The 8405-nt window shown below is 37.1% G+C and overlaps 1 long non-coding RNA gene across 4 annotated transcripts; it reads right to left on the bottom strand.

Moving 5' to 3' along the window:
• Positions 1 to 4418: 4418 nt before the first annotated feature.
• On the bottom strand, positions 4419 to 7146 carry LOC144519005 (uncharacterized). 4 transcript variants are annotated; one of them, XR_013502066.1, is made up of 4 exons: positions 6986 to 7146; positions 5709 to 6845; positions 5176 to 5574; positions 4419 to 5078 (listed from the first exon to the last, which is right to left on the bottom strand). It is a non-coding gene; the product is annotated as an uncharacterized LOC144519005 (long non-coding RNA). The 4 variants fall into 4 exon arrangements; XR_013502065.1 differs by having other exon boundaries at positions 5176 to 6375; positions 6486 to 6845; XR_013502064.1 differs by having other exon boundaries at positions 6486 to 6845.
• Positions 7147 to 8405: the final 1259 nt, after the last annotated feature.

Below are 8405 nucleotides of genomic sequence, written 5' to 3'. Positions count from 1 at the left end.
CCAGAAATGCCCTCCCTCAGTTTTTTCTTTCTTCTAAGATAACTTAAAAAGAAGTATCATTCCTCAGGGAGATGTCTCATGTATTGTGCCTGTAGGTAATACATAGACTGAAAAAATCCTCATACTCAGATAGAACATGTATACTGATGTGTACATATGTGTAACACACTCTTTAGTTCAAAAGTGTGTACATTTCTACATAGAAAGTATGAGATTTAAACAGATGTATCTAAAACATGAGGCCAAAAATACAGATAAGATCATAGTGAACTGACAGATACATTTCAGACTACAACATGTTTGATTTTTATAAAATTCAGTTTTATAACTGCTTGGCTTGCATCATGGAAAGTGTTTGTTTTTGTTTCACAATGTGTATCCATTCCCTCATTGGTCACTGCAAGTCAGCCAAATTCTCCCGAAATCATGTGATTTACAAGAAATCAAGTTTGAGCTCTTTCAGTTTGGGATGGAGTGAGCACTGTTTACTGGTTCAGGAATGATTTGCAAAGTAGAGTTCAAGTATATCTGTACACTCCCTAACTACAGCATTTTAAAGATTCTTATTTAACATAATAAATGTCCCTGTGCAGTTTACTTGTAACTTTCCTATCATTTTCATGTGTGTTTTCATCAGTGAACATACGCTTAGTGGAATTTACAAAGCTGCCAAACTGTGTTCTGATCAGGTAAAATGGAATTGTTTAAGATTTATGACACACACACACACACACACACGCACACACACACACACACACACACACACACACACACACACACATGCACACACACACACACACACACACACACACACACACACACACTAATATCAGGTTTTGAATCAGTTAAGAAGAAATATATTCAGAGACAAGGTCAGAAACTTTATTTTTTTCTACATAAAGCTTGATGTAAGATACAATAACCAGGATGATAAATTACATAATCAGGATACACTATCCAATGCAACATTAAAAACACTGATTGGACAGACAATATACAGTTTTACTTTCTTTTTTTTTAACTACATGTGGATGCATCAGAAATTTTTACTTTATACTCATAGCTTGTGTAAATGTAAACACCCTCAAACATCCATGTCAAGGTGTTTGGAAGGATTTAAGCACCAAAACTGTTATCCCAGCTAAGGGCTCTAGATCAAGGCAATGATTCCTTAAAGCTCTTTGATTGTCCAGTTTGCTGGGACCTTCTCTAATTGTAAATACAGTTTGTGTAATTGTTTAACTTTTTTATGGTATTCATGAAAAAGATTTGCTAGCTTCAAAGAACTGAAAAATATTGGCAAATCTAATCAAGCTAACATATACACATAAGTTATACACATACTAAAATGGGTATGTCATGGCCCTGTGCAATCCAAAGACACATTTGGCACATGGAAGAAACATCTCTGTCAGCCTCCATTTCACTTCACCAACCACAAGCCATGTAGACCGTTGCTACATCATCTCTTCACCCATTAATAGTCTGATTCTCCCCACATAGTGAGATAAATTGTATTTTTTTTTAAATGTATATGTCCTGTAAACTAGATAAGCAACTGATCCACATGTTTACTTTACTTGTTTCTTAGAGATAATACATATTATATATATACAAATGAAACAATTTCAGCTTTTTTTTCAGAACTTTACAGAAAATTGAATTATGTCAGTCCATAGATGCAGCCTCCACCTACAGGAGAGAACTCAGGGAATTAAAAAGGCCAGGGTCTGTGAATTAAGATAATTGATTTTCAAATTAAGAAGCCTAAATTTCAATGAGATTCAAAAGTCAAATGTGTTAAAAACATTTTCACATGTAAAAAATCTCCTTTATCAGTGAACTTCAACAAGTAGTTTAAAATCCAGTATGGGCCATGCAAAGTCAACCTTTTTTGCAACAACTGAAATGCAGTCCCTTCTTTGCACACAACCACATGACAACATGATTTCCCATCTTGATTAAGTACGAGGGAGAAAATGAGAATCAGGGGCAAGATGTCCATCCACAACTCCTGGATATGGAGAAGTAACACAAGAATTGCGTTTGGACAATCAACACCAGACTCCCTGTCAAACTTGGGATGAACAGCAATAGCATCTCTTAGCCCCAGGAGTGAATCCTGCAGCGGATGGATGATTTGATAAAATATCATAGAGGATGAATTAAAACGTGCGGAAATATCTATCATAAAATGTACTAACATATTTAAAATAATTCATGAACTGTCAAAAGAAAGCTGCAGGCTACACACTCGAAAATGTGATCTAAAAGTAGCTGTTAAAAAAAAAGATTACACATGTTCCAAAGGTTTGTCCCACTAAATGTTTTTTTTTTTTTAAATGTACATATTATTCATCTAACAATTCCCTTAAGTTAGTAAATTAACTTGTACTAACAAGTGAAAAAGTAAACTATTTTGATACTTACATTATGCACCACCAATGATACAGTGATATAGTCCCAGAGAAGCAGCTATTAAGCATTATCCCTATGAGTATAAAATATTAAACTCTTATTCTTTCTAACTTTTTTCAAATATTAAAAGTTCACTCTACTCTGCATCCGTCCTCAACCGCTGCTTGTTCAGTTTGCCTGTCCATGTCCCCCTCTCTATCTCTTCCCCTCTATCCATCTCATTTCATGCAGGAGTGCGGTTACCTAAGAGACCAGGCCTCAATAGAGAAAATCTCTTTTTCTACAATTAACTGTGAAAGTGACAGAAGGAAAATAAGGGAGGGACCGATGGAGGGGTGCACGCTCAGAAAAGAAAAGGAGAGAGGGAAGGATACAAGTGAGCATTTCTTTTTTAACTAATTATAATTTAAAAACTAATATTGGCACTCATTTCTAAAATGTAAACTTTAGAAATTTCAGAATAAGTACCCGTAATGAAACGTGACCAAAGTTAAAGAAAGCTTTTAGTTAAATGTTTGGACCCTCCGACAGCAACATTTAGTTGCTGCATTTAAGCTTTTGATTGAGTAAATATATTATGTAGTTTATTTAGTAAAGTTAATAATGATAAACAGACATGTACATTGAAGAATATATTTTATATCCTATATAAGATTTTTTTGCACACTCTTAATGAATATATACGTTTCAGTTGTGTAGCATCACACACTTGAATTGGGATTAGGCCAAATTAGGTTGCATTACACTGATCCAAGTGAAAGTGAACTATATTTTTCACCATAATCTCTAAAAATGCAGAGGGAGTGACCACTGGGTGTCCATGGAGAGATGTACACAAAAGGGTGTGGCGTGGGAATGTCCTCAGAGGTCAGGAGTGAGGGTGGAAGGGTCAGAGGTCAGAGCCAGCTGGACAGCACACAAGAGGAGATGAGGGTGAGAAAATGAGGTGAGGGGGTAATCCAGAGACTGACTGACTGGACCCAATGGGACATTAACATTGAACTGGTGGGAGGCTCACTGACCAAAGCCTATTCTGAGAGAAACTAAGCTATGACACACTCATGTGTAATGGTCCGTGGTAATTGACAAGTGACAAGACCCTCATTGTGGATGCAAAAACAGTTATCAAAATGCAGCGGTGGATTACAAGATATACGTATTGGTATTCAGTGGTTATATGGGGTTATTCAATTTGTATGATGCAAACACACTTGTATACTGATGAAACTGTTATAAGTGCTGTCCTTAACACTGAATAATGTTGAAAGTGTAATATTGAATAGTACTGTCAGGCCTATAAGCATATTGGGATAGAGATACATATAACTATTATCAGTTTGAGGTTTAAGGACTCATTTCGGAACGCACCAATTATCACAATTTGTGTTCCAATAGTTTCAACTGACAACAGTTATTATAGCTTACAAATTAAGTGCAATATATAGTTCCTGTGTTGTATCATTCTTCACACAGTTTCTTCTTTTTCACCAAATAAAGTCCATTAAAACATGTCTCTGGAGACATTAATTTCAAAAGAGGCAGGATGTTTGTACTGTGTTGTGAAAACTGAAAAGTGAAGAAATATACAAATAGAAAATACACAGGCAACACATGATGTTTCTCCAAAGATTTGCTCTATGGAACAAGTCGTCTGATAACAGTGAAAACCATTCACAGTTGCATTTTTGTCATATAGTTTTGAATTCAATAAAAATGTATAATTTTCAGGTTCCATGGTTATAGATGCTCATGGGTGCAGACAGGTGAGCGTCTGTGAGCTCTGTCTTCTATGTGGTCGCGAGTTAAGGTCAGGTCAGTGAGGGCAGCAGGCAGTCTGGCTCGGGGCCACAATCTGGTGGTCTAAAAAAGACAATTTTGGGGCCCAACCCAGGGGGTCAACATGCAAATAGTAACCCCTGACTGAAAGGAATAGAGCAGATCAATGTTCTCACATCACTCTTGCTGCCCATGACTATGAATGTGCTCGCCTACACACCACATAAGGTTTTAGTATTTAATGAAATTCAAAATGAACAATAGAGCATGCAGCTGTAATTCAACAAAGGTAGAAGTATGATGTCATAAGTGAGCATTAAAATAAGTATGATACCTCTGTTAAAGTCCATCAAAGTCTACTAGCCTGATGTCACAATTGTGAAAAACATTTTATTTAATGTTGAATTAATAACTGCAAAAATATCATTTTGAAACAGCAAAGCATGTATAACCAGAACAATATAGTGTGTCCACACGTCATTATAAAAGCTGCTCAACAACATTGTCATCTGAAGTGACACTGACACTCATCCAGTGCATGTGTAACAGATGAAATTCAGTTTCTCTCAGGCAAGCCTACCCACTGCTGCCTCCCAGTGGCCTCGATGGCACCTGTAACACCACAGTCATATTTCCCTTCAGATCCTTGTCTGGGGGACCAGTTCTGGTAACAGCCAGGAATTGACTTAGTCCAGAACCAAAAGTTAAATTTACAAATGTGCCATAGACCTAGCCAAACAAGGGATGATGTGGCGTTCTTTGCCATTTCAGCAACCTTCCCTTGAATGTCTTTGCTGGTAATGTGGACAAGGTCATATGGTGCTCCCTGCAGTAACTCATAGCTTCAATCCATGTCTTATTTTCCTGGATTAGGATCTGGTTTCCTTTAGGAAAGACAACAGAGAGAAAAACAGAAATATAGTACTTAATTTATCATGTATGCAACATGAACACAAAGGCACATGCTAATTTGAAACATACCTGCAGGCAAACTGACAGTTTTCAGTAGGGTTTAGAGTTGAGGAGTGTGTAGTGGTCTGGGCTGAAGTCCCCATCAATGTTGTTAATGTAGAGACACTGTCTGTAGTTACTTGTGCAGTAGTTGTGGGAGGTTGCAGTGTTGCTGTCACAGTTGCAGCATTTGCATTGTTGAGCTCAGTGCTTGGCGTACTTGACACAAGATCTGTGGTATTTGGTGTTGTCAGTGCATTGACAGCTCTTGCTTCTTCTGTGGTAACATTAGTGTGCGATTGATTACTAGCCATGTTACTACAGTATATGTTGTTACTATAACCTCTTGAGATAAAGAGGTTTGAAGAGTTGTCAGATTTGCTGGCAGTTGATCTGTTGTACTTGTTTGATCGGTGGTTGATTTCCTTGCTGAAGAAGAGTAAGTAATTAATGAATAGACACAAATTATAGATTTAGCTCTGTTGTGTTTTGTTACACAACATAATACAATTTAACATAAAATCACTTTGCTGATAGAGAAAGCATGTAATACAACAACTTACCCCCACGACAAACAAAACTGAGCTGATCGACGCATTTCCGGTCATTCCACTGCCCTTTATCTATGAATACAGCAGCAGCACAATCCTGACCTACAAGGTAGTTTGGCTGACTGGGTTTCCAGTAACGGAATGATGAATTTCTTCCATCAGACCACTTCCAGGGATCTTTGAACAGGCCAATGTGTTGGTGCATGTTGTTTTGTAGGACCAAAACCTCACGCCACAAGAACAGTTTTTTCCCATCCGCCACTAGTCTTATCAACAAGGCCCGGAACCCACCCTGACACTCTCCACACCCCACCTCTGGCTCTACATGCCACTGTACTTACTCTGCAGTACTTCTCTTTCTAGTTTTATTTTTAATACATACTGTGTATATAATTTATACTTATATTGTTTATATTCTAATACTTGATTTCCTTAACCTTCTTATATTTAAAGAATGTGTGACATGCACCTACAACACCAAAACAAATTCCTTATATGTGTTACAAACGTACTTGGCAATAAATCTTTTTCTGATTGTGATTCCGATTATGAACTGCCTCATTCTCTGCTGCTGAGTGTATGATAATGAGATCAGAAGACAAGTCCTTGCAGTGATTCTGAGCATCTTTCCATGATTTAGTATCAGCAACAAAAATAAAAGGACTGGTATCACTGTTGCCTGCAAGTCCAAAGTTTTGACATTTTAAATGTAAAGAACATAGTGATGTCCTGCATTTCAACATTTGTGCCATCTGAGGTAACTGACTGCCACATAGCCTTTTTACTTACCGTGACAAACAAAACTTCTCCTAGTTCCACATTCACTTTCAATCCACTTTCCGTGTTGATCCATTGCTGCACATACATATTTATTCTTTATTGGTGGTTCTCCTGCCTTCCATTTAAGAAAATCCAGTATTTGATCAGGCCAGGACCAATGCCACATCCACTCATCTCCAGCCTCCAGGTCTATCCAGGCTCTGGGAATGGTACTTGGAACTAAAGTTATCAAATTATCCATATCTGTGGAGTTGTGAACTGTAGCTAAATCGGTGTACATCTCTCTGCAGTAGGTCTTTGCTTCTATGTAGGTCTTAGAGAGAGTAATAAGGTGAACATCTGAAGATCCCAGTGCAAAGCAGCATAATTCTGTGGAAAAAAAACAGAAGCAGGTAGCATGTTACTGCAGTTTGAATAGCAAGAATAATAACAAAACATTATAATTGTTATTATTACATTTTGCATTACATGTATACAACATAAGGAAAACAATCATGTAAGGTCCAAACCTGATATAAAAAGCAGATACAAAGTTTGAGTCCCTTTCATCATGATCAATCTGTTTTCAGTCATGATCTTGGCAAACAGCAAAACAAAGTTTATAAGTTAAGCTAATATTCTGTTATGACCTGTTGCTGTCTAACATAAGTTGCTAGAAGCTGTGAGCAGCACAGTGTTTGTAGTAACAATTCCACTTGGCTTGTTTGAGACACCACTTCAGGTACGACTGACAAAGCAGTTTTTCAAGATTCTTTCTCTTTTGCACACTGTACAGCACATGGTTTCCTGGTTTGTTGAGAAATTATATGAAAACCGCTACATTCAATACAGTGATCAACAGTGGACAACTTTGTGATCTGCTGACATATGAATGATCTATTATTTTGTCATTATTTGGCCACAGGTTGTGTCAACATTTACAGATTACATTACATTACGTGCTCCAAAGGGGATTAAAATCACGGATCAGGTCAGGTTATGTAAAAATCCTCCCACCTCCCCCCCAAGATAAATATATTCCTGTTCAAATTGGGCTTTTGACATCTTGTCCTTGACGTGGTTTCTCAAGAATGAAGGGTTAGGGTTTTGTTGTTGTGCAAACTGTGAAAACTGTAAACCACTTTCCCATGTCTCCCTTCCCCTGTCCTATATGAAAGACAGATGCTGACCAGAGATTAGGGTAGATTTAACACATATTTTATAATTCAAAATATCTCAGTTGGTGGAGAGCATTAACAATTAAAAATAATACAGTTGGTAGTTCAAGTGGGTTTCATTGTGGGTTCAACCCCACCCACAATTGATGTCCATAGCAAAAGGGGCAATTATTAAATTATAAAACAATATTCATTCAAATATTAAATGAATCCATTTAAGTATCGGGAAAAGAAAAAATCAAATCAATCTGAAAAGAAAAACTGTTCTGTGATATTGGGGTCTGTTGGATCTAGTTTACTGGGAAAAATGGCGGCATCTAACTTAGGGCCAACCTAGTTTTTCCTTGGAAACTGGTTGGTGACAAATTAATATTTTAAACTAGTACTAGTACTGCTTAATAGAAATTACAGGTCTCTTCTGTACCCAATGGTTAAAAAAAGTGCTGCAACTAATTAACAACTCTGTTACAAAAGTACAACTCATTCTTCACCCCAAGAACAAAAGATTACAAAAACAGAACACTGTGTTAAATATTTTAGATGGTGAACATTTTTACCGTACAACATAACTGGAGCATGAAAACGTTGTGCAATACTGTATATTTCCCTCCTGTCAAAGGCACAAAAAAAACATTCCAGCACTTCTTACATTAGTAGGTGTGGCTATCCAGAGAGTTGAGTTGTGCCCTAATTAGGCTACCAAAAAACACAGTGTGGATGTAATGCAATTTACCATCTCATACTTTAATGTTAGTTTATCAATACCTTATCA

This window comes from Sander vitreus, chromosome 6 (assembly GCF_031162955.1).
Source record: "Sander vitreus isolate 19-12246 chromosome 6, sanVit1, whole genome shotgun sequence".
Taxonomy (NCBI): Eukaryota; Metazoa; Chordata; class Actinopteri; order Perciformes; family Percidae; genus Sander; species Sander vitreus.
Note: the sequence above shows the minus strand (reverse complement) of the source record. Positions and strands in the feature narration are given on the sequence as shown.